General features: G+C 45.0%; 1 protein-coding gene and 1 pseudogene across 1 annotated transcript in view; both read left to right on the top strand.

Annotated features, from left to right (window-relative positions):
* The first annotated feature begins 12,555 nt into the window (after positions 1 to 12,555).
* Positions 12,556 to 12,673, top strand: LOC126254153 (5S ribosomal RNA; annotated as a pseudogene).
* A 4,215-nt stretch (positions 12,674 to 16,888) lies between these two features.
* Positions 16,889 to 22,589, top strand: part of LOC126252022 (acyl-CoA-binding protein homolog) — a 144,611-nt gene continuing 138,910 nt past the window's right edge. The window contains exon 1 of the mRNA XM_049952807.1: positions 16,889 to 16,992. The gene's annotated coding sequence lies outside the window, so the exon portion shown is untranslated. The remainder of the gene's footprint in view (positions 16,993 to 22,589) is intronic.

Raw genomic sequence — 22,589 nt, 5'->3', positions numbered from 1 at the left:
CCTCCCCCCCCCCCATGAACCATGGACCTTGCCGTTGGTGGGGAGGCTTGCGTGCCTCAGCGATACAGATAGCCGTACCGTAGGTACAACCACAACGGAGGGCTATCTGTTGAGAGGCCAGACAAACGTGTGGTTCCTGAAGAGGGGCAGCAGCCTTTTCAGTAGTTGCAAGGGCAACAGTCTGGATGATTGACTGATCTGGCCTTGTAACAATAACCAAAACGGCCTTGCTGTGCTGGTACTGCGAACGGCTGATAGCAAGGGGAAACTACGGCCGTAATTTTTCCCGAGGGCATGCAGCTTTACTGTATGATTAAATGATGATGGTGTCCTCTTGGGTAAAATATTCCGGAGGTAAAATAGTCCCCCATTCGGATCTCCGGGCGGGGACTACTCAAGAGGATGTCGTTATCAGGAGAAAGAAAACTGGCGTTCTAGGATCGGAGCGTGGAATGTCAGGTCCCTTAATCGGGCAGGTAGGTTAGAAAATTTGAAAAGGAAAATGGATAGGTTAAAGTTAGATATAGTGGGAATTAGTGAAGTTCGGTGGCAGGAGGAACAAGACTTCTGGTCAGGTGACTACAGGTTTATAAACACAAAGTCAAATAGGGGTAATGCAGGAGTAGGTTTAATAATGAATAGGAAAATAGGAATGAGGGTAAGCTACTACAAACAGCACAGTGAACGCATTATTGTGGCCAAGATAGATACGAAGCCCACACCTACTACAGTAGTACAAGTTTATATGCCAACTAGCTCTGCAGATGACGAAGAAATTGAAGAAATGTATGATGAAATAAAAGAAATTATTCAGATAGTGAAGGGAGACGAAAATTTAATAGTCATGGGTGACTGGAATTCGAGTGTAGGAAAAGGGAGAGAAGGAAACGTAGTAGGTGAATATGGATTGGGGCTAAGAAATGAAAGAGGAAGCCGCCTGGTAGAATTTTGCACAGAGCACAACTTAATCATAGCTAACACTTGGTTTAAGAATCATGAAAGAAGGTTGTATACATGGAAGAAGCCTGGAGATACTAAAAGGTATCAGATAGATTATACACTCCTGGAAATGGAAAAAAGAACACATTGACACCGGTGTGTCAGACCCACCATACTTGCTCCGGACACTGCGAGAGGGCTGTACAAGCAATGATCACACGCACGGCACAGCGGACACACCAGGAACCGCGGTGTTGGCCGTCGAATGGCGCTAGCTGCGCAGCATTTGTGCACCGCCGCCGTCAGTGTCAGCCAGTTTGCCGTGGCATACGGAGCTCCATCGCAGTCTTTAACACTGGTAGCATGCCGCGACAGCGTGGACGTGAACCGTATGTGCAGTTGACGGACTTTGAGCGAGGGCGTATAGTGGGCATGCGGGAGGCCGGGTGGACGTACCGCCGAATTGCTCAACACGTAGGGCGTGAGGTCTCCACAGTACATCGATGTTGTCGCCAGTGGTCGGCGGAAGGTGCACGTGCCCGTCGACCTGGCACCGGACCGCAGCGACGCACGGATACACGCCAAGACCGTAGGATCCTACGCAGTGCCGTAGGGGACCGCACCGCCACTTCCCAGCAAATTAGGGACACTGTTGCTCCTGGGGTATCGGCGAGGACCATTCGCAACCGTCTCCATGAAGCTGGGCTACGGTCCCGCACACCGTTCGGCCGTCTTCTGCTCACGCCCCAACATCGTGCAGCCCGCCTCCAGTGGAGTCGCGACAGGCGTGAATGGAGGGACGAATGGAGACGTGTCGTCTTCAGCGATGAGAGTCGCTTCTGCCTTGGTGCCAATGATGGTCGTATGCGTGTTTGGCGCCGTGCAGGTGAGCGCCACAATCAGGACTGCATACGACCGAGGCACACAGGGCCAACACCCGGCATCATGGTGTGGGGAGCGATCTCCTACACTGGCCGTACACCACTGGTGATCGTCGAGGGGACACTGAATAGTGCACGGTACATCCAAACCGTCATCGAACCCATCGTTCTACCATTCCTAGACCGGCAAGGGAACTTGCTGTTCCAACAGGACATTGCACGTCCGCATGTATCCCGTGCCACCCAACGTGCTCTAGAAGGTGTAAGTCAACTACCCTGGCCAGCAAGATCTCCGGATCTGTCCCCCATTGAGCATGTTTGGGACTGGATGAAGCGTCGTCTCACGCGGTCTGCACGTCCAGCACGAACGCTGGTCCAACTGAGGCGCCAGGTGGAAATGGCATGGCAAGCCGTTCCACAGGACTACATCCAGCATCTCTACGATCGTCTCCATGGGAGAATAGCAGCCTGCATTGCTGCGAAAGGTGGATATACACTGTACTAGTGCCGACATTGTGCATGCTCTGTTGCCTGTGTCTATGTGCCTGTGGTTCTGTCAGTGTGATCATGTGATGTATCTGACCCCAGGAATGTGTCAATAAAGTTTCCCCTTCCTGGGACAATGAATTCACGGTGTTCTTATTTCAATTTCCAGGAGTAAGACAGAGATTTAGGAACCAGGTTTTAAATTGTAAGACATTTCCAGGGGCAGATGTGGACTCTGACCACAATCTATTGGTTATGACCTGTAGATTAAAACTGAAGAAACTGCAAAAAGGTGGGAATTTAAGGAGATGGGACCTGGATAAACTGAAAGAACCAGAGGTTGTGCAGAGTTTCAGGGAGAGCATAAGGGAACAATTGACAGGAATGGGGGAAAGAAATACAGTAGAAGAAGAATGAGTAGCTTTGAGGGATGAAGTAGTGAAGGCAGCAGAGGATCAAATAGGTAAAAAGACGATGGCTAGTAGAAATCCTTGGGTAACAGAAGAAATATTGAATTTAATTGATGAAAGGAGAAAATATAAAAATGCAGTAAATGAAGCAGGCAAAAAGGAATACAAACGTCTCAAAAATGAGATCGACAGGAAGTGCAAAATGGCTAAGCAGGGATGGCTAGAGGACAAATGTAAGGATGTAGAGGCTGATCTTACTAGGGGTAAGATAGATACTGCCTACAGGAAAATTGAAGAGACCTTTGGAGATAAGAGAACCACTTGTATGAACATCAAGAGCTCAGATGGAAACCCAGTTCTAAGCAAAGAAGGGAAAGCAGTAAGGTGGAAGGAGTATATAGAGGGTCTATACAAGGGCGATGTACTTGAGGACAATATTATGGAAATGGAAGAGGATGTAGATGCAGGTGAAATGGGAGATACGATACTGCGTGAAGAGTTTGACAGAGCACTGAAAGACCTGAATCGAAACAAGGCCCCCGGAGTAGACAACATTCCATTAGAACTACTGGCGGCCTTGGGAGAGCCAGTCCTGACAAAACTCTACCATCTGGTGAGCAAGATGTATGAAACAGGCGAAATACCCTCAGACTTCAAGAAGAATATAATAATTCCAATCCCAAAGAAAGCAGGTGTTGACAGATGTGAAAATTACCGAACTATCAGTTTAATAAGCCACGGCTGCAAAATACTAACGCGAATTCCTTACAGACGAATGGAAAAACTAGTAGAAGCCGACCTCGGGGAAGATCAGTTTGGCTTCCGTAGAAATACTGGAACACGTGAGGCAATACTGACCTTACGACTTATCTTAGAAGAAAGATTAAGGAAAGGCAAACCTACGTTTCTAGCATTTGTAGACTTAGAGAAAGCTTTTGACAATGTTAACTGGAATACTCTCTTTCAAATTCTAAAGGTGGCAGGGGTAAAATACAGGGAGCGAAAGGCTATTTACAATTTGTACAGAAACCAGATGGCAGTTATAAGAGTCGAGGGGCATGAAAGGGAAGCAGTGGTTGGGAAGGGAGTAAGACAGGGTTGTAGCCTGTCCCCGATGTTATTCAATCTGTATATTGAGCAAGCAGTAAAGGAAACAAAAGAAAAATTTGGAGTAGGTATTAAAATCCATGGAGAAGAAATAAAAACTTTGATGTTTGCCGATGACATTGTAATTCTGTCAGAGACAGCAAAGGACTTGGAAGAGCAGTTGAACGGAATGGATGGTGTCTTGAAGGGAGGATATAAGATGAACATCAACAAAAGCAAAACGAGGATAATGGAATGTAGTCGAATTAAGTCGGGTGATGTTGAGGTTATTAGATTAGGAAATGAGACACTTAAAGTAGTAAAGGAGTTTTGCTATTTGGGGAGCAAAATAACTGATGATGGTCGAAGTAGAGAGGATATAAAATGTAGACTGGCAATGGCAAGGAAAGCGTTTCTGAAGAAGAGAAATTTGTTAACATCGAGTATAGATTTAAGTGTCAGGAAGTCATTTCTGAAAGTATTTGTATGGAGTGTAGCCATGTATGGAAGTGAAACATGGACGGTAAATAGTTTGGACAAGAAGAGAATAGAAGCTTTCGAAATGTGGTGCTACAGAAGAAGGCTGAAGATTAGATGGGTAGATCACATAACTAATGAGGAGGTACTGAATAGGATTGGGGAGAAGAGGAGTTTGTGGCACAAGTTGACCAGAAGAAGGGATCGGTTGGTAGGACATGTTCTGAGGCATCAAGGGATCACCAATTTAGTATTGGAGGGCAGCGTGGAGGGTAAAAATCGTAGGGGGAGACCAAGAGATGAATACACTAAGCAGATTCAGAAGGATGTAGGTTGCAGTAGGTACTGGGAGATGAAGAAGCTTGCACAGGATAGAGTAGCATGGAGAGCTGCATCAAACCAGTCTCAGGACTGAAGACCACAACAACAACATACTAACTTTAGTATGGTCAACTATAGGAAATACACACGCTACCGGGTCGCCTTAAAGTTAGTGTTATTTATCGAAAGATGAGCAATTACGCTGTGTACTTCGCCTGATAATGAACTGAGCAAATGATAATACTTCGCACTGTCCTATAACTCAACATTGTGAATGGTGACATACGCAAATGTGTCGTAAAATGTCTGAATTGCATTATATCACCGTTAAACGATGGCAGTTTTAATATGGGCATCTTGAGGCTGCGTTTTCATGCAGTCAAGGCAAATTCAGCCTCTGACGAAACCTTGTCAGTTGCGATGGCGTGATTCCACTGAATTGCTCTCTTTTTATTCAAAACCTCGGATATCATCTTTTCGAAGATTTCTTTTTCGTCAGCATGTATGTCTACGTCTTCAGACAATGCGAACTGTGTATGCGCGTCTTCATACTTCATGCTCTTTGGCAATTGTTCTAGCCTCACAGTAATGTCCAAACTGTCCGATTTACCTATTACGTCGAATTCGTTCGAAAACTTTAACAGCCTTGTAAGGCTTTCTTTCGCCACCGAGAGTTCAATAACAAGTTTCTTTCTTAAAACCTTGTCCATCGTAGGATGTTGACGGTGGCAGGCAACAGCAGAAGCAGCAGTTACAACGAATGGGAATCACAGGAAGCAGGTTAGGCAGAGCAGGTACTAAGCTTTGTGTCGTGCCGACGCTGCTGAGTGCATATCCGTGCTGTTTCGCCGAAACTCGTCGCTGCTGTTCCTCCAATGGATGGCTGCCGCTGCACGTTGCTTCGCCGAATCCATCACAATCCAGACCGGAGGCAAACATTGTCTGCGTCCGCTGACGGAAATGTGAAACCTACGTGTCACAGGGGGACTAGGACTTCAGGACTGCATAATGGTTTAGATTCATTCAGATGTTAATGAATACCGATAGGTGTTGGTGACTCACTCATTATTCGCGATTAAATGAATATTCACACATCAAAATAAACATGTTCGTCATTTAACGTTCAAGGAACGTGAACTACGAGTTTACACGTCGTAACTGCGTTCACTGCTGTTCTTTCGCAGGGGCGAGGGTACCGCCAGGAGCCATCGGACCGGGGTTACCTGCCATCCATTCTCCAGCTGGGCTGGCTAGCACTCACTAGTGACTAGGTCGAATGTAGTGACTAAACACACACTATTTATGAGTACATGTGGCACGAATAATCATATTGTGGTGCAGTTCTTCTTGTTGTGTCCGTGCTTGATACGAAAATGGGATGAGAAGTTCCGCCTTATGCAAGACACCTGCTTTTGTTTTGTTTCACCCATACATGTTTCAGCACTTCTGTGCTATCGTCAGTGGGTTCAACTTTTATTTTTAACTGTAAAATTGTTGTTACATATTTGTGTTGTTTACAACACTATGTAATAGTTCCATTTAAAACTTAACTGGCGGAAAGTGGATGTAAGCACTCGTTAACATACCTTACATGATGTTATCGTCCATTTGTTTTGGTAGCTGTTCTGCTACACAACTTGTCATCTGCAAACAGCAAAACGTAATTTATTTTCTGTTTGTTATGCATTTACGAACATAAATGAGTCTGTATCACGTTCTTTGTGTGTAACTTACAGTTTTGAAGTTGTGGTGCGTTCTCCTGTGTTATTGACGAAGTATATAGGCTTACTTCTTAACCTATGGTCGCTCGGAACTGCACTTTTTTCGATTTCTCAAAACATAGGCAGAGTTTTCGCTGCCATTACATGTTGTTGTGGCTGAGTGATGTTCATTTGTTTCGTAGCGTGTTTTTCTGGGTGAGGCGAGCGAGTTTCATTTGTACTTGGTGTCAGTGGTGGTGTGGTTTGTGTGGGTTTGCGTGCGTGTGTTGAGTACTGGAGCAGAGAGAGAAGACGTAGATAGATGCAGAGAGAGAGAGAGAGAGAGAGAGAGAGAGAGAGAGAGAGAGAGTGATAGAGAGAGAGGTAGAGAAAGAGAGAGAGGGAGAGGGAAGGGGGGGGGGAGGGAGAGGTAGAAAGATTTTTATTTTATTTTTATTTATTTATTTTTTTCCATGAGTAGTTTTGGTGTGGGTGTTATTTGTATAGTCCTTCTATTGTGGCGAAGAGGGTTTTGTTGCACAGTGATGTGTATTCATTGAGTACTTTCTTTCCTTGGGCTACTGATTTTTGGCTGTGATAGTTTTCTTCTAAAGTTAATTTTTGACATAGGCTGTCGTATTCAGAATACAATATGTTATTTGTTACTGTTGAAACATCTTTTATCTATAAGAGGATTGTGTCATTTCCTGCAGTTATTGAAAGTTTTACTAGTTTCTATCTTACCCCGTTGTTGTCCACTGTTATGGCCGGTATAACTATTTTTGGTAATTACGGCTCTTCTAGCCCAGATATTACTAAGAATGTGTATTCATTTTATATATTTATGAAAGTAGTAAGGCATCTCCGTCATTATTTTCATTTTATGATGTAAATTTTAGTGTACTGGGCCATTAATATCGAGTACGTTGTTTTTCACGTAGGTGCCATTAAGAGAAAGCTATAACTAAATCTGCTTCATGTACAAACCAGTGCGATACAAATAACTATACATACAGGCCCCTTAAGTTTCAAGCCCGGAGACCAAAAGAGATCATGTTCATGTGTTGTTTCTGCTTTGGTGTGCAATATCGAATCTGTACGTTAACGTAATTTCAGCAAAAGAAGTAATTAAATTCAATTATTTAGCACACCGAAGTCTGCGTTAACACTTTTACAGTTTTAAAAATGGAAGAATATCTGTGATACAAATAATTAACAGTATCTGTTCAAAAGACAATTTCATACAACACGTTACTATTATTATGCTACACACCGATCATTCGTTCACATTGGCGCTTCAGTCCGAAACAGCGCGATTGCTACGGTCGCAGGTTCGAATCCTGCCTCAGGTATGGATGCGTGTGATGTCCTTTGGTTAGTTAGGTTTAAGTAGGTCTAAGTTTTAGGGGACTGATGGCCTCAGATGTTAAGTCCCATAGTGCTCAGAGCCATTTTGAGTGTCATTGGCCGGGAGGCCCCTTACGAGGCAGGTCCGGCCGCCTTGGTGAAGGTCTTATTACATTCGACGCCACATTAGGCGACCTGCGCGCCGGATGGGGATGAAATGATAATGAAGACAACACCCAGTCCATGAGCGGAGTAAATCCCCGACCCAGCTGGTAATCGAACCCGGCCCCCTTAGGACGGCAGTCCGTCACGCTGACCATTCAGCTATGGGGGCGGACGTATAACGTAAATGAAGCTGCATTTTCAACTTACTCAGCTTACTGTATTTTCTATTCAGTATATAACTTAACGACACATTTCAGTCAAGTGCGAGAAAAAAAACAGGGGATTTAACTGAGGTCAGCAAAAGACTCTGAGTTCTGTACTCTGAATCGTTGCTTGTGCCAGAAGTCTGGTATATAGTATGAACATAATATTGAATGTACTGAACAAGTTTAACTGTTCTTTCAGGATAACGTGGACATGACCTTGCACCACCTTAGTTCTGATAAACAAATTGGTCTTGTTTGTCTAAAATGTATCGTATAATGTAGCCATGTATGGAAGTGAAACATGGACGATAAATAGTTTAGACAAGAAGAGAATAGGAGCTTTCGAAATGTGGTGCTACAGAAGAATGCTGAAGATTAGATGGGTAGATCACATAACTAATGAGGAGGTATTCAATAGAATTGGGGAGGAGTTTGTGGTACAACTTGACTAGAAGAAGGGATCGGTTGGTAGGACATGTTCTGAGGCATCAAGGGATCACCAATTTAGTACTGGAGGGCAGCGTGGAGGGTAAAAATCGTAGAGGGGGACCAAGAGATGAATACCCTAATCAGATCCGGAAGGATGTAGGCTGCAGTAGGTACTGGGAGATGAAGAAGCTTGCACAGGATAGAGTAGCATGGAGAGCTGCATCAAACCAGTCTCACGACTGAAGACCAAAACAACAACAACAACAACAGTTTTCTCAAGGAGTTCTGCTAATTTTTGGAACTATGTTCTCGACGATTGACGAGAGTCCAAAACCATTATACATGCTTCTATACTCTGTTCAGAACTGCAGCTGGAACTTATTCAAATGTTTGTATTATGTACTTATATGTACTTACAGACTCTATCTCTGATTCCCCTTATTTTATTACGGTGATCGTGTAGGTGGGCGCCCACAGAAAGTATTTTCGCATTCGGGAAAGTTGGTGACTTCTTGAGAAGATCTCACTGCAACCAAAAACGCCTTTGTTTTAAATGACTGCCACCCGAACTTGCCTATCGACGGCAGCTGCTTTCATGGAAAAAATTCGTCAAGAACGTGTTCGCCGTTCTGCATGAAACTGTTTGCCAGAGAATCACTTGTAAATCTGCCGGAGCGGTAAGCGTTACAAAGCGTAAAGGCGGATCAATCTGATGTTCGTAATAGGCATCCCTGGCGTAGAGAGTGCAACTTGAGGAGTTGAAAACAAATAAGCCTCCAGGCCCGAATTGAACCCAAATTCAGTTTTGTACACTACGGCACTGGCTCCTTACTTAGCGAATCTGTCGACCAGCGCAGAGTCTCAAGCGACTGGAAAAAAGGGACGGTGACTCCTGCACGTGAGAAGGGTAAAAGAATGAACCCACAAAATCCTTAACATAGATTTTCTGCAGAATTCTTGAAAATATTCTCAGTTCGAGTATTATAAATTTCCTTGAGACGGAAAACTCGGCACGGATCTAGCAACCGTCGCTCGTGCGATATTCAGCTTGCCCTTTTCTCGCGTAATATCCTGCGAACCATGGATGAAGGGCAATAGGATGGTTTCATATTCTTATATTTCGGGAAAGCGCTTGACACGGTGTCCCATTGCAGGACGTTAACAAAGGTACGAGCATGAAGGATAGGTTCCCAGATGTGTGAGTGGCTCGAATACTTCTCGAGTAATAAAACCCAGTAATTTGTCCTCGACGGCGAGTGTTCATCAGAAACAAGGGTATCGTCAGGAATGCCCCAAGAAAGTGTGATACGGGCGCTATTATTCTCACAGATAGGGTGAGCAGCAATCTGGGGCTGTTTGCAGTGACAGTTTAGTACATGGGAAGGCGTCCAAGTTGGGTGTCTGTAGGAGGAGACGAGATGACTTAGACAGAATTTCTCATTGGCGCAGCGAATAACAGACTGCTCTAAATGTAGAAAAACTTGAGTTAATGCAGACAAGTAAAAATTAAAATAAAGAAAGGATTATAGTAGAGAAGGAAAATGGTCGACTTCGGTGTATTCGGAGAATTCTGGGAAAGTGTGGTTCGTCTGTAAAGACGACCGCGTGTCTTGCTAGCCACTTTCGTATTGCTCTAGTGTTTGGGATCCCTACTGCTAGATTTGTTAACGGTAAGCTCGATCAGGATGCCAGTATTGCGGAGATGCTTTGTGAACTCGAAGGGATTCCCTGGGGGGAAGACGACATTGTTTTCGCAAACCACTATTGAGAAAATTTAGTGAATCGGCATCTAAAGTTGACTGAAGACCGATTCTAGCAGCGCCAACATACGTTTCAAGTAAGGATAACTAAAATGAGAGAAATTAGGGCTCGTACGCAGCCATATTCACAGTCGTTTTCCCCTTGATCTGTCTGCGAATGAAACAGGAAAGGAAATGACTAATAGTGGCAGTGCGCCGCACGGTGACTTGCGCAATGTGTATGTAAATGTACACTGAAGCGCCAAAGAAACTGGTGTAGGCATGCGTATTCAAATACAGAGTTACGTAAACATGCAGAATACGGCGCTGCGGTCGGCAGCACCTACATAAGCCAATAACTGTATGGCGCAGTTGTTAGATCGGTTACTGCTGCTACAATGGCAGATTATCGAGATTTAAGTGACTTTGAACGTGATGTTACAGTCGGCGCACGAGCGATGAGGCACAGCATCTCCGTGGTAGCGGTGAAGTGGGGATTTTGCCGAACGTCAATTTCACATGTGTACATGAATATCAGGAATCCGGTGAAACATCAAATTTCCGACTTCGCTGCGGCCGGAGAAAGATCCTGCAAGAACGGGACCAATGACGACTGAAGAGAATCGTTCAAACGTGACAGAAGTGCAACCCTTCCGCAAATTGTTGCAGATTTCAGTGCTGGGCCATTAACAAGTGTCAGCATGGGAACCATTCAACGAAACATCATCGATATGGGCTTTCGGAGCGGATTACCCATTCGAGTACCGTTGATGACTGCAACACACAAAGCTCTACGTCTCGCCTGGACCCGTCAAAACCGACATTGGACTGTTGATGACTGGAAATGTTTTGCCTGGTCGGACAAGTTCAAATGGCTCTGAGCACTATGGGACTTAACATCTGAGGTCATCAGTCCCCTGCAGGATTCATGGTATCAGTTCCCTCCAGCACTACTTCAGACATTAGTAGAGTCAATTCCACGTCATGTTGTGACACCTGTGTATGCTCGCGGGGGTCCTACACGATATTAGGCAGGTGTACCCGTTTCTTTGGCTCTTCGGAGTAGATGTAGATGTAGACGCCACTACAAGACACTGATGAGCTCGTAAGCTGGTTTGCTGGAGTTTTCCGTCACACGTGTGAAATTCACAACCAGCAGGAAGTTGGAAGTTGGTGCAAATTCTGTCTGGATTTATCCAGTCCGCCGTGGGCGCAATAGCGTGCTCATTGCCTGGCGTAACAGTAGATTAGTGTTAATGTACGACGTCAACGTTAGCATCTTTATTTAGCTACCTGTAAGAATCGGACAGAAACGATAGGGTGGCACTGTTTGAAATAAGTATGTAATATAACTGCCGATCTGATGTCGATTATGCCTATCTAGGTTTTTCGTTAATTGTCCTGACCCATTACAATGAAGGGTATCATAGTTCCCACACGTGTGCAACAATCGACATCTCTCCGTCTGTTCTCTCGTTTTTAACGACAAATCGACTTTAAAAAAGAAAGTGGCACTCTGTTCCATTCTTGCAGTGATGGCACTACTCTGAAACACACGGAGCAGAACGGGTTACAGCGTCTGACGCACAAAAGGCCGGATGTGAAGAGCGAAGAAGGAAATATTACCAGTAGTGGTGCAACCGTGCCGCAATTCCAGACTAACGGCGTTGCAGCAACGTCTGATGGCAGGAAGCAGTATTGTACAACATCTAATCAGAAGGTAGTTACTGCACTCTGGTTTCTAATCCCTGCGATTGTGTTTCCATACCTATCGAGACCGAAGAGGATTTAAACGGTTGGTAATTAAAAGTGCGTCAGGTAGGGAAGAAAATAATCAAATTTTACTTATTGTATGTATGCAATATAGTAGAAAGAATACATGTTCAAATTGATAGGTGATTTGGTTGTGTCCAAAGTGCGAAATTTACCGTATAGAACTGCCACCTCTGGCAGTGAAAACGCTCCAATTCGGATTGGAATCGAATGGAGCTGATCTTGGATGACAGCTACAGATACCCCATTTGCTTCAGCTCTATGTGAGGGTTCATCATTAATAGTGGCTGGCGAGTAATAGCAGCCCAATCTCTCGGCAGGCCATGACCAGATGTTTTCTACGGGTGAGACGTTTGAAGAACTTCCTAGCCAGGGCATAAACGAATACACTTTGTATCGAGGTAGGTCAGGACAGCAGGGGCCACATGCGGTCGCGCATTATCTAGTTGAAAGATAACGCCACAAAACCCAAAGATAGAGTAGAGCCATGCGAACGAGAGGCGATCGTCTTGAGCAACCGTACCATCAAGACAGGTGCTGGTCAGGTACGACGGTGAAAAATGTAAATGCAATACAGAAACAGTTCTTTACACGAGGCCAACGGCCTTGCCGCAGTGGTAACACCGGTTCCCGTCAGATCACCCAAGTTAAGCGCTGTCGGGCTGGGCTAGCACTTGGATGGGTGACCATCCAGTCTGCCGAGCGCTGTTGGCGAAAGGGGTGCACTCAGCCCTTGTGAGGCAAACTGAGGATTGAGAAGTAGCGGCTCCGGTCTCGGAAACTGACATACGGCCGGGAGAGCGGTTTGCTGACCACATGCCCCTCCATATCCGCATCCAATGACACCTATGGGCTGAGGATGACACGGCGGCCGGTCAGTACCGTTGGGCCTTCATGGCCTGTTCGGGAGTAGTTTAGTTTAGTTTTAGTCCTTTACACGAGAGCACCCACACATGGGTACGTCCATCGTGATGTAGTATGCAGAATCGGAACTCGTCCGAAAAGGCGATGTGGTGCCACTTTTGTGCCCGTGTTGTCGTTGGACGCACCACTATCGCTGCACGTGTCTCTGCAGCCGTATCAAGGGCAGCAGCAACGATATTCGCCTTGCTGATAGTCCGTGGTGCTCCACACATCGACACACCGCTCCGTATGGACACTTGTCTTGCTCGAAACAAACACTTTTCCTGACTCAATGTGAGGTAGCTGTATAATCCTACGCAACAGAGAAAACAATATATCTGTTCTCTCAGGGGCTCACGCATGGGGCCGTTGAGATCCTGCATGGCGTTGAGTATGGTCCTCCTGAACCAACTGATTCCGCACTCGCATGCCAGTCATCGCATCTCGACGAGCGCGAGCAGCAATATCGCGGTACGATAAACAGGTGTCTCGATAGGCCACGATCCTCGTCGCTGTCGAATTCCGATTTGGAATGGCAAACTTTTAACTACTAGCTTCTGTGGACGAAACTCCTCACGGTCTAATTCAGCGTAGGCAGCAAAACTAAATGTGTGGTCCTCAGCTGTAGGTGAGTGGTACGTACATATGTTCTCCCAGCACATCATACATGTGCTGTCTGCACTATCGGAACATTTTTTCAGTTTCCTACAGGGAGTACTCCTTCAGGTAAGAAGAGGCATGTGGTTTATGCATAATGGGCCACCAGCATTTTTCATTCACACTGTTCGAGGTGCACTGAATGATATCTACTATGGCCTATGGATAGGTGTGGCAGCACCAGTTTATTGATTCGATAGGTTGCCATCTTCCCTCAACCTCAGTCTTTCGTATTATTGTCTGTGGACACTACTAAAAAAGTTGATATATGCAGCTCATCTATGTGGCACCGAAGTCTGTGAAAGTACTGAGAGAGAGAGAGAGAGAGAGAGAGAGAGAGAGAGAGAGTGGCGCAGGTCATATCCGTTCTCAAGTAGAGTCGTGCTCATAAATGTAGAACTTGACTGACATCTGTTGTAGAATTATGGACCGAGCGGTCTAAGGCGCTGCAGTCACGGACTGTGCTGCTGATCCCGGCGGAGGTTCGAGTCCTCCCTCGGGCATGGGTGTGTGTGTATGTCCTTAGGATAATTTAGGTTAAGTAGTGTGTAAGCTTAGGGACTGAAGACCTTAGCAGTTAAGTCCCATAAGATTTCACACACATTTGGACATTTTTGTAGAATTGTGGAATTGTGATGTAAAATTAACTTTTTGAAAACGAAACTCGCCCCTACAGACTTAGGTAGAAACATTGCGAATTTCAGCTCGCTCTGTTCGTCAGAAAGGCAGTAGATACCAACTCCAGGGTTGATGCTGTGTTCGTTTATTTCCGGAAGGAACTCGATACAGCTCCGCACTGACGCATAATGACAGAAATACATGCTTATGCAATACTGGATCAGCTTTGTCTATGGACTCAGGACTTCATAGCAGACAAAACTCAACACGTCGTTCTTATGTACGAAATCTTCAGGCAAAAAAAAAATAGATTCCTCAGTACTGCAAGGGAGAATTTAGTGCCGTTACTCTTAACAGTACATGTAAATGATGGCAGCCAGCCGCGCGGAATGGCCGCGCGGTCTTGGGCACCGTGTCTCGGATTGCGCGGCCCCTCCCGCCGGAGGTTCGAGTCCTCCCTCGGGCATGGGTGTGTGTGTGTGTGTTGTTCTTATCATAAGATTGTTTAATTTAGATTAAGTAGTGTGTAAGTCTAGGGACCGATGACTTCAGCAGTTTGGTCCCTTAGGAATTCGCACACATTTGAACATTTTTTGATTGTAGCCAAAGTCGACAGCTTAATGAGGTTGTTCGCGGATGATGCAGTTACGTATAGGAAGGCCACAACGCCAGAAAACTGTGGCAAAATGCACGACAACCGGCAGAAAATGAATGCTTTCTTCGGAGCCGGCAGTTGATCCTCAGTCTTGTGACTGGTTTGATGCGGCCTGACACGAATTCCTCCATTGTGTCAATCTCAGCATCTCGGAGTAGCACTTGCATCCAACATTCTCAACCGAAGAGTGGAAATACCGAACGTTCTGCGTGCCAAATCTGACATTTGTCAGGAGAATCAAAAAGACGGATCTCTTTTTGTACACAACTGTTTTGTATCCAAAAAATTGAGAAGGTATTCTGATACAAAATTATGCTGCCCACCTCGTCACAGCAAAAATAATAAGACACATGAGAAAGTAAATAATTTATTAAGAACGTTCTAGTTACCGTATCACTGAGTGATCGTGAGTACCAATAAGAAGGATTTTAAGTTTACTGCCGAGCTCCCTGAACTGCTGAGGATGAAATGGCAACATCGTCAACAGGTGTTTCCATTTCGCAGCTGAGAAACATGGCTGGTCTTTAGAATGAAGTACGGAACGTTATCCGTCAGCCTTGGCCTTTCCTCTTTTGACTAAGAATAAGAATTTCTAATAGCCATTTGAGATGAGTGAGTGTCAGACACTTTGATCACACAGTTTTTCACTTTTTTTACTGTTTCTGAAACCCTAACTGTCTCCTTCCTTTACAAAAAATGTTTTATTAATGCAAAAAAAAGCTTACGAACTGTACATCAGCTAACTGGAGGAGACCTTGACGCATGGCACCAGGAATTTAGAGAGGTCTCACCATTGTAATCAATGTTTGAAACATTTTCTCCATCATTTGGCATAAGGAACAAGTCTATGGGCATGCAAAAAATAAATAAATAAATAAATAAAATAAAAAAATAAAAAAACGCATTTTGTGAAAAAATGACAGAATGATGACATTTACACTCTTCAGTTACTTGTTAGATATGTTCCAATCTCTTCCTTCCCCTATAGTTTTTACTCTCTCCAGCTATCTACCTCTCCCATTCGTTTACGAGACGTTAAACGCTAACCATCCTGAAACTTCCTGGCAGATTAAAACTGTGTGCCGGACCGAGATTCGAACTCGGGACCTTTGCCTTTCGCAGGCAAGTGCTCTACCATCTGAGTTACCCAAGCACGACTCACGCCCCGTCCTCACAGCTTTACTTCTGCCAGTACCTCGTCTCCTACCTTCCAAACTTTACAGAAGCTCTCCTGCGAACCTTGCAGAACTAGCACTTCTAAAAGAAGACATGGCTTAACCACATCCTGAGGTATGTTTCCAGAATGAGATTTTTCAGTCTGCAGCGGATATGAAACTTCCTGGTAGTTTAAAACTGTGTGCGGACCGACACCCGAACTCTGGATCTTTGCCTTTCGCGGGCAAGTGCTCTACCATCTGAGCTACCCAAGCATTACTCACGCCCCGTCCTCACAGCTTTACTTCTGCCAGTACCTCGTCTCCTACTTTCCAGACTTTACAGAAGCACTCCTGTAAAGCTCTCCCCCAGGCTGTGGCTAAGCCATGTCTCCGCAATATCATTTCTTTCAGAAGAGCTAGTTCTGCAAGGTTCGCAGGAGAGCTTCTGCAAAATTTGGAAAGTAGGAGACGAGGTACTGGCAGAAGTAGAGCTGTGAGGAGGAGGCGTGAGTCGTGCTTGAGTAGCTCAGATGCTAGCGCACTTGCTCGCGAAAGGCAAAGGTCCCGAGTTCGAGTCTCGTTTCGGCACACAGTTTTAGTCTACCAGGAAGTTTCATATCAGCGCACACTCCGCTGCAGAGTGAAAATCTCATTCTGCTAACCATCCTTTCTTCCGAGAGATGGCTCACTGAAGTAGATATGGGGTGTAGCTGTACCTGTAGTTTAAGTGGACCCTCAATACGCACTCGCTCTTTGACGGCGGGTGTGTTGCACCACGCACGTGTTTTGTTCCGTCACTCAGGCACAAGCGTGGAATAGCAGTCAGTTGACGTTTTGGGATTGCACACGCGGCTGGCGGATTTCGTGTGATTAGCGGGGCCCACTGCACTGACGGCCTACCCCCTCCAAAGCGACTTCCCCCTTCCCTCCCCACCCCTCCCCTCCCCTTCAAACTGTTTCCAGCCACAGCTCTGCGCTCTGCTTTGGCCGTCAGTCCGCTTACGACCGCCGCTCGCCTGCGACGAGCTCCAACCCACAGACAGGTGAGTAGCTCTCCACACCCCCCATCTCTGCGATCACCATTCTCACTATACGCTACAGTGGCGACATTCCGGCCGACAAATCAACATCACAAACAGTTTCATCTGCTGTTCTGTGTGGGCTATGACTTTGGACACCTGACGTGTTGCACAAAATGTAGCTGTAGCAGTACGTCGCGTTACAGTCAGGCGTATGCAGATAGCGAAACAAAAATCAGCTCTGTATAGCACTTACGATTATTTGTCGAACAGCTTATGAAAAAAGATTCATCATGCCGACGATAGGAACATATTTGTTTACATATTCCATACGCTCATGCTATTGATGTGGCTTAAATTTCTCGCGAGAGGCGCATAAATCTCGAAGATCGCTTCGGAGCTCAAATCACAGGAGCACGCCTTTAAAAGATAAGTTTCTTTCTTCTAAAGAACTTCGCAAAATTCTAACTGAGGATGGCAGAAAGTGTTGTTCCAAAAGAGATCCGAATTAATTAGTTCTTACCTACGCATTTATTTTATGTAGCAAAAGGCTGTAACATAATGCTTTCCAACCTTTCTAAGATCGTTAACTCTGACAGATATTAGATGTCAGCCAATACCCCTACAAAATGTACCCCTACAGTTTAGACTGAACAAGTTCTCGAATTTTAATAATTTTTTAAAGGGTAAACAAAGGAAACGGGTGTTTTATTAGAACTGTAAATAACGAGTTACTGATACAGCTGATGCTGGAAAGTACTAATCGTTATTTTCATATTCAGTTTTATTTCGACTTCATGCAAATCCTTCACCTTCATGCAAATTGTGGCAGTCGCAGCAAGGGAGGGTTTCTGCATTACGAGGGGATTTACTGTCAATGCTCAGAGAGCGTACGTTCCTAGATGAGTCGAGCAAAGTACTTGCTTTCTCCTATGTATATCTCGCAGAAAGACCATGGACGTGAAATTACAGAGATTCGAGCACACAAGGAGGCCTACCTGCAATCGTTCTTCCTGCGAGCTATTACAATTGGAAAGTACCCACTACCAAACTATCCTCCTCAACCTATCGTAAGGTAGCTTGTGTAGCGTAGATTAGATGTAAAGCTATAGTCGTACTCCAAATGCATTCAGTTTCACTCTTCTGTTTTCATTGGTAACATAGTCCAAATTTTGCGATACATACGCACCCTGTTGCGAATGGAGCCAACATTCTTAAATAATCCTCCAGCAATAATTGATATTCTCTACTAACCTTTCACCAAAAGACAAACAGTTTAGGTGCACCAAAAACTGTTTTCGAGCGTGTTGTCATCGTAGTGTCCAAGAAGTTTTACTAATTTTACTTTGACTCGAAATTCGCTATCTGAAAATGTTCATTCTTTCACTAAATATGGGTTTATAGCTCGGACATTTGCTTGTCAATTTTCCAGACCAGGAACTTGTTGCTAATAGGTTTTATTACTAGTGAGTGCTGACTTATTTCACCTGCCAACGAACATTGTTCATTGTCTGCGTCGAGTATTACTACAGACTGCACTTTGCTGTCATATAAAAGGCATGTGTCACTGCGCCAATTATAGTATACAATTTCGCACCTTTTTTAAGTAATAAAATCCATCTTTTAACATCCGGCTACCGTAGGTCGTTGGAAGAACGAAGCGAAACACGCGACTGAAAACGTCAGAGGTCGTTGCAAGATGTAAGAAGGCTCGCAAGACCGAAGGTCAGAACTATAAACTTATCTCAATGGCGTTATTTTCTTGTAGATTTATGGAATGCACAGGTTGTACCCGGAGGAATGCTCAGTATTCAGCGATATGACAGGAACGATCATTTGAAGCAAAAAAACTACATGTGGAAATGTAACCAATTTCGAATGATTTCAGAGATGAAACACATTTAACGTCCATTGCTATTTATTTTCTGTATTATTCAGTACATTGTCAGGTTCACTTATGCACAGCAGTTAGAAACTATTAAAACATGCATTTTGCAATCAATTAAAATAAGTATAACACATACACCCCTTAAGATTATCGTACACGTCACATTACAGCTGTTGTGCAGTTCATAATAAACGTTTGAACATCGCAACGTGAACTTCAATGCATTTGTGCATTCTTGGGAGAACATGTTATTTGTGCCAGTGCAGGTTTCCTAATGAGGGCAGCATCGCCAGGGTGCGGCCGTGCAGTTCACTACCTTTCGTTTGTACACATCAGACTTCGTCCAACCACACTAACAAAAATTTAACGGCGTAGGGTCTGGCGATCTTGGTGGCCAGTTAGCTGTACTGCCACGGCTAATCCAGTGATTAGAGCAAGTGTGGTCGAGATGTTTCCTCACATGTCTGGTAAAATATTCACGTCGCAGAAGTACACTATAATGCGTGGGCAAAGGAAAGTCATCAAAGTGTTCAACAAACGAATTTTCCAAAAACAAAAAAAGCAAGTGATTCCGTCCCTTCATTCGAGCTTCTAAAATAGATGGACCTATCAACAGCCAGCCGGGGTGGCCGAGCGGTTCTAGGCGCTACAGTCTGGAACCAAGCGACCGCTACGGTCTCTGGTTCGAATCCTGCCTCGGGCATGGATGCGTGTGATGTCCTTAGGTTAGTTAGGTTTAAGTAGTTCTAAGTTCTAGGGGACTGATGACCTCAGAAGTAAAGTCCCAGAGCCATATGAACCATTTTTGAACCTATCAACATGTTAGTCTGTCTCCAGAGCCGAGAGGTCTACACGACGGACGCTCATGCGTGGGGGATCCGGGATCGATTTGATACTGCCAGGGATTTTTCCTTGGCTGGAGGACTGGACCAAGGTGAATTCTGCCTCGTGATGCCAATTAAGGAGCTACGTGATTGAGAGGTAGCGGCTCCAGGGCGGAAACGTTAACCACCGCCGGGAGTGCGATGTGCTGACCGCATACCTCATCCGAAGGTAACTCACTGGGGATGACACGACAGTCGGTCAACTATCGCGTGATCTTTAGGGCCTAATCGCCGAATTTACTTTCCTTTTTTATCAACATGTTGCATATCATGCCGCACCAAACATTGATCGAAAAACGAACTCAGAAACTAGTTTGCACTCTAGCCTATTGATTTTCTTGCAATGATCAATGGTTCCACTTGTGTTGTTTATCGTTTTCCGCGTAAACGTGGTTCCGTCGGTGAATAATACTAATGGAAGCAAATGGCACAGTCACCAATGAGAATATTGTGGACACGTTGTACGTGAAACGGGTACAAGTTTTCCGCATGTAATGTTCGCCATCATATGTTCGTGGGCGACTGATACGTGCAGAAAGTCGCCATGTGCAGGTAGCGAGACTAGTTGCACTATTCCAACAATGTGTTGCTGTTCCTGCATAGATTGTTGAACTACACGTTCTGAATAAAATTTGGAACTTGAAAGAATACCTGTTTCACGAAATGTGCTGAAAACCGCGGTAAATTCTACGTTAAGGAATTCGACATATCGGAAAATGCCGACGGTATTCTTAGACAGCAGCAGGAATACCACCACCGCAGAAACTGTAAACATACACCTTTTTTGTATCCCGCCTGGATAGGCGGCGCGTGGATCTGCTCCCGTGAACTGCTTCTGCAAAATAGGCCGAGAGTGAAGGACGCGAGTAGGAGCAGGAAAAGCTGAAGTTCTTCGGTACTGCGTATACGTTAAAGCTCATTTACTGGTGTATGAACATACACAAATTATAGTATTACTTAACTTTGCGGACAGATGAGCGCGTAGGTGCGAAGCCGTTCACGTATGAAAGCTAACAGTTACTAGTAGTTGGACAAACTATCATTGAAGTTAACAAAGGCAAAGTCTGTCCTGGCTAGCCCCCTATGAAGTAAAAGCTAAGTTGCTTGGTCGTCTGCTCTTGATCAAATGGACAGAATCCGGAGCGGTGCTCGTAGAGCTGCGCAGCGCCGGCTAGCGGGCGCTGCCGTCGGTGTCTGTGTCGTAGTGCCAACCTAGGAACGTCTACCTACGCCGCGGCATTGTAGCTATCGATACCACACCACTTAGTGTAAATGTCTGGCATTTTATTCAGCGCTTGTACAGACGCAGTTAAACCGATGGATCTGTCTGATATACTCTCAATCCCTCCCATCACTTCACTCACATCATGGACTCGTCCAAGGGCCAGTTGAATGGTAGAAACAGATTCCTACCAGAGACGATAATGATGATATGGTTTGTGGGCGGTCAACTGCGCGGTTATCAGCACCCGTACATATTCCCAATCGTTTCAGCGTCCAGTCTCGCTACTTTCCCCAATGATGATGAAATGATTATGACAACACAAACACGCATTCCCCGGCAGAGGAAACCCCCGATCCGGCCGAGAATCGAATTGAGCAAAGAGAGCAACGGGGTACGTTAGGCTAGAGCAAAACATCAAAGAAGTTGGGTGGGTAAGACACATACATGAGCGCCACTATGGTATAAAAACAAATGTGCACTAAATCTGTTCTATCTTCGAAACTATTCGGAATAGGACATATGTCCATATGAAGGTTTTAGCTTCAGATGAACATTCCTGTCGTATCCCTGAATTGTGACCATTCTCCCTGGGACACCCTGTATATTATGTTCGTCTATGACATTTTCGGAGACAGAACGACTCCTATTCAGGAACGAGTATGATTTCAGCAAGCACTGACTGCGCGAAACGCAGCTTGCTTTGTTAGTTCACGAGGTTCGGAAGGTCGTAAGCACAGGAGCACAAGTTCATGCTGTGGTCCTTGGCTTCCACAAAGATCCGATACAGTTGGGCATCGCCGACAATTAAATAAATTACGTGTACACGGAATATCCTCACAAATATCCCATTGACGACATAGTTTTCGCCGCGACATTCTTGAATAAATGCTTCACGCACTTGTAGCCGTGTCTGATTTGTATTCAGACATCTTCCGTCGTTACTGTCAGGAGTTATCTGTAGACCGTGCGTTACTTCATTTAGCAGGCCGAATTACGCCGTGGAGACGGCACAAGGGCACGGAACTCCCATATGCTGCGAGAGATTATATCGATGTCCGTGATGCAAGAATATTGGCAACATTCTTGATTTCATTAGATGGTGCATGACTCACTGTTAGTTTATTTCTCTGCTACCTTTCAGCATCAAGCGCCCGTTTCCATGTACCATTATGGGCATCGTTGCTCTCCCGATTAAAGTTGTTGCACCTTCTGACCTCAACGTCTATCCAATAAAGTGTGTAGCTTTTCGTCACGGGATCGTTTACTCCGCGCGAGAGTGTTACGGACCTTTTTTTTTTTTTAAAAAAAAAAAAAAGCAACTCGTGTTGCGGACGCTACAAGAGAGGCGTTTTGCATCACGGAGAGGCGCACTGTTGAACATTCTAGAGCGTACGTTCCAACAAAATTCGCACAACACTTTACTTTCCCCAACAGGAGCCTCGCGAAATGACCACGACGAGAAAAGCGGAGAAATTAGAGCTCATACGGAGACATGCCAACAATCTTTCTCACTTGTTCATAAATGTTTCAGGGATGGGACGATCAGATAGTAGTACCAGAAGTACCCTGGTACTTGGGGAGTATATATGTAAATTTAGACGTGGGACTGATGACGACGGGACGC

The sequence above is a fragment of the Schistocerca nitens genome, chromosome 4 (genome assembly GCF_023898315.1).
Source record: "Schistocerca nitens isolate TAMUIC-IGC-003100 chromosome 4, iqSchNite1.1, whole genome shotgun sequence".
NCBI lineage: Eukaryota > Metazoa > Arthropoda > Insecta > Orthoptera > Acrididae > Schistocerca > Schistocerca nitens.
Note: the sequence above shows the minus strand (reverse complement) of the source record. Positions and strands in the feature narration are given on the sequence as shown.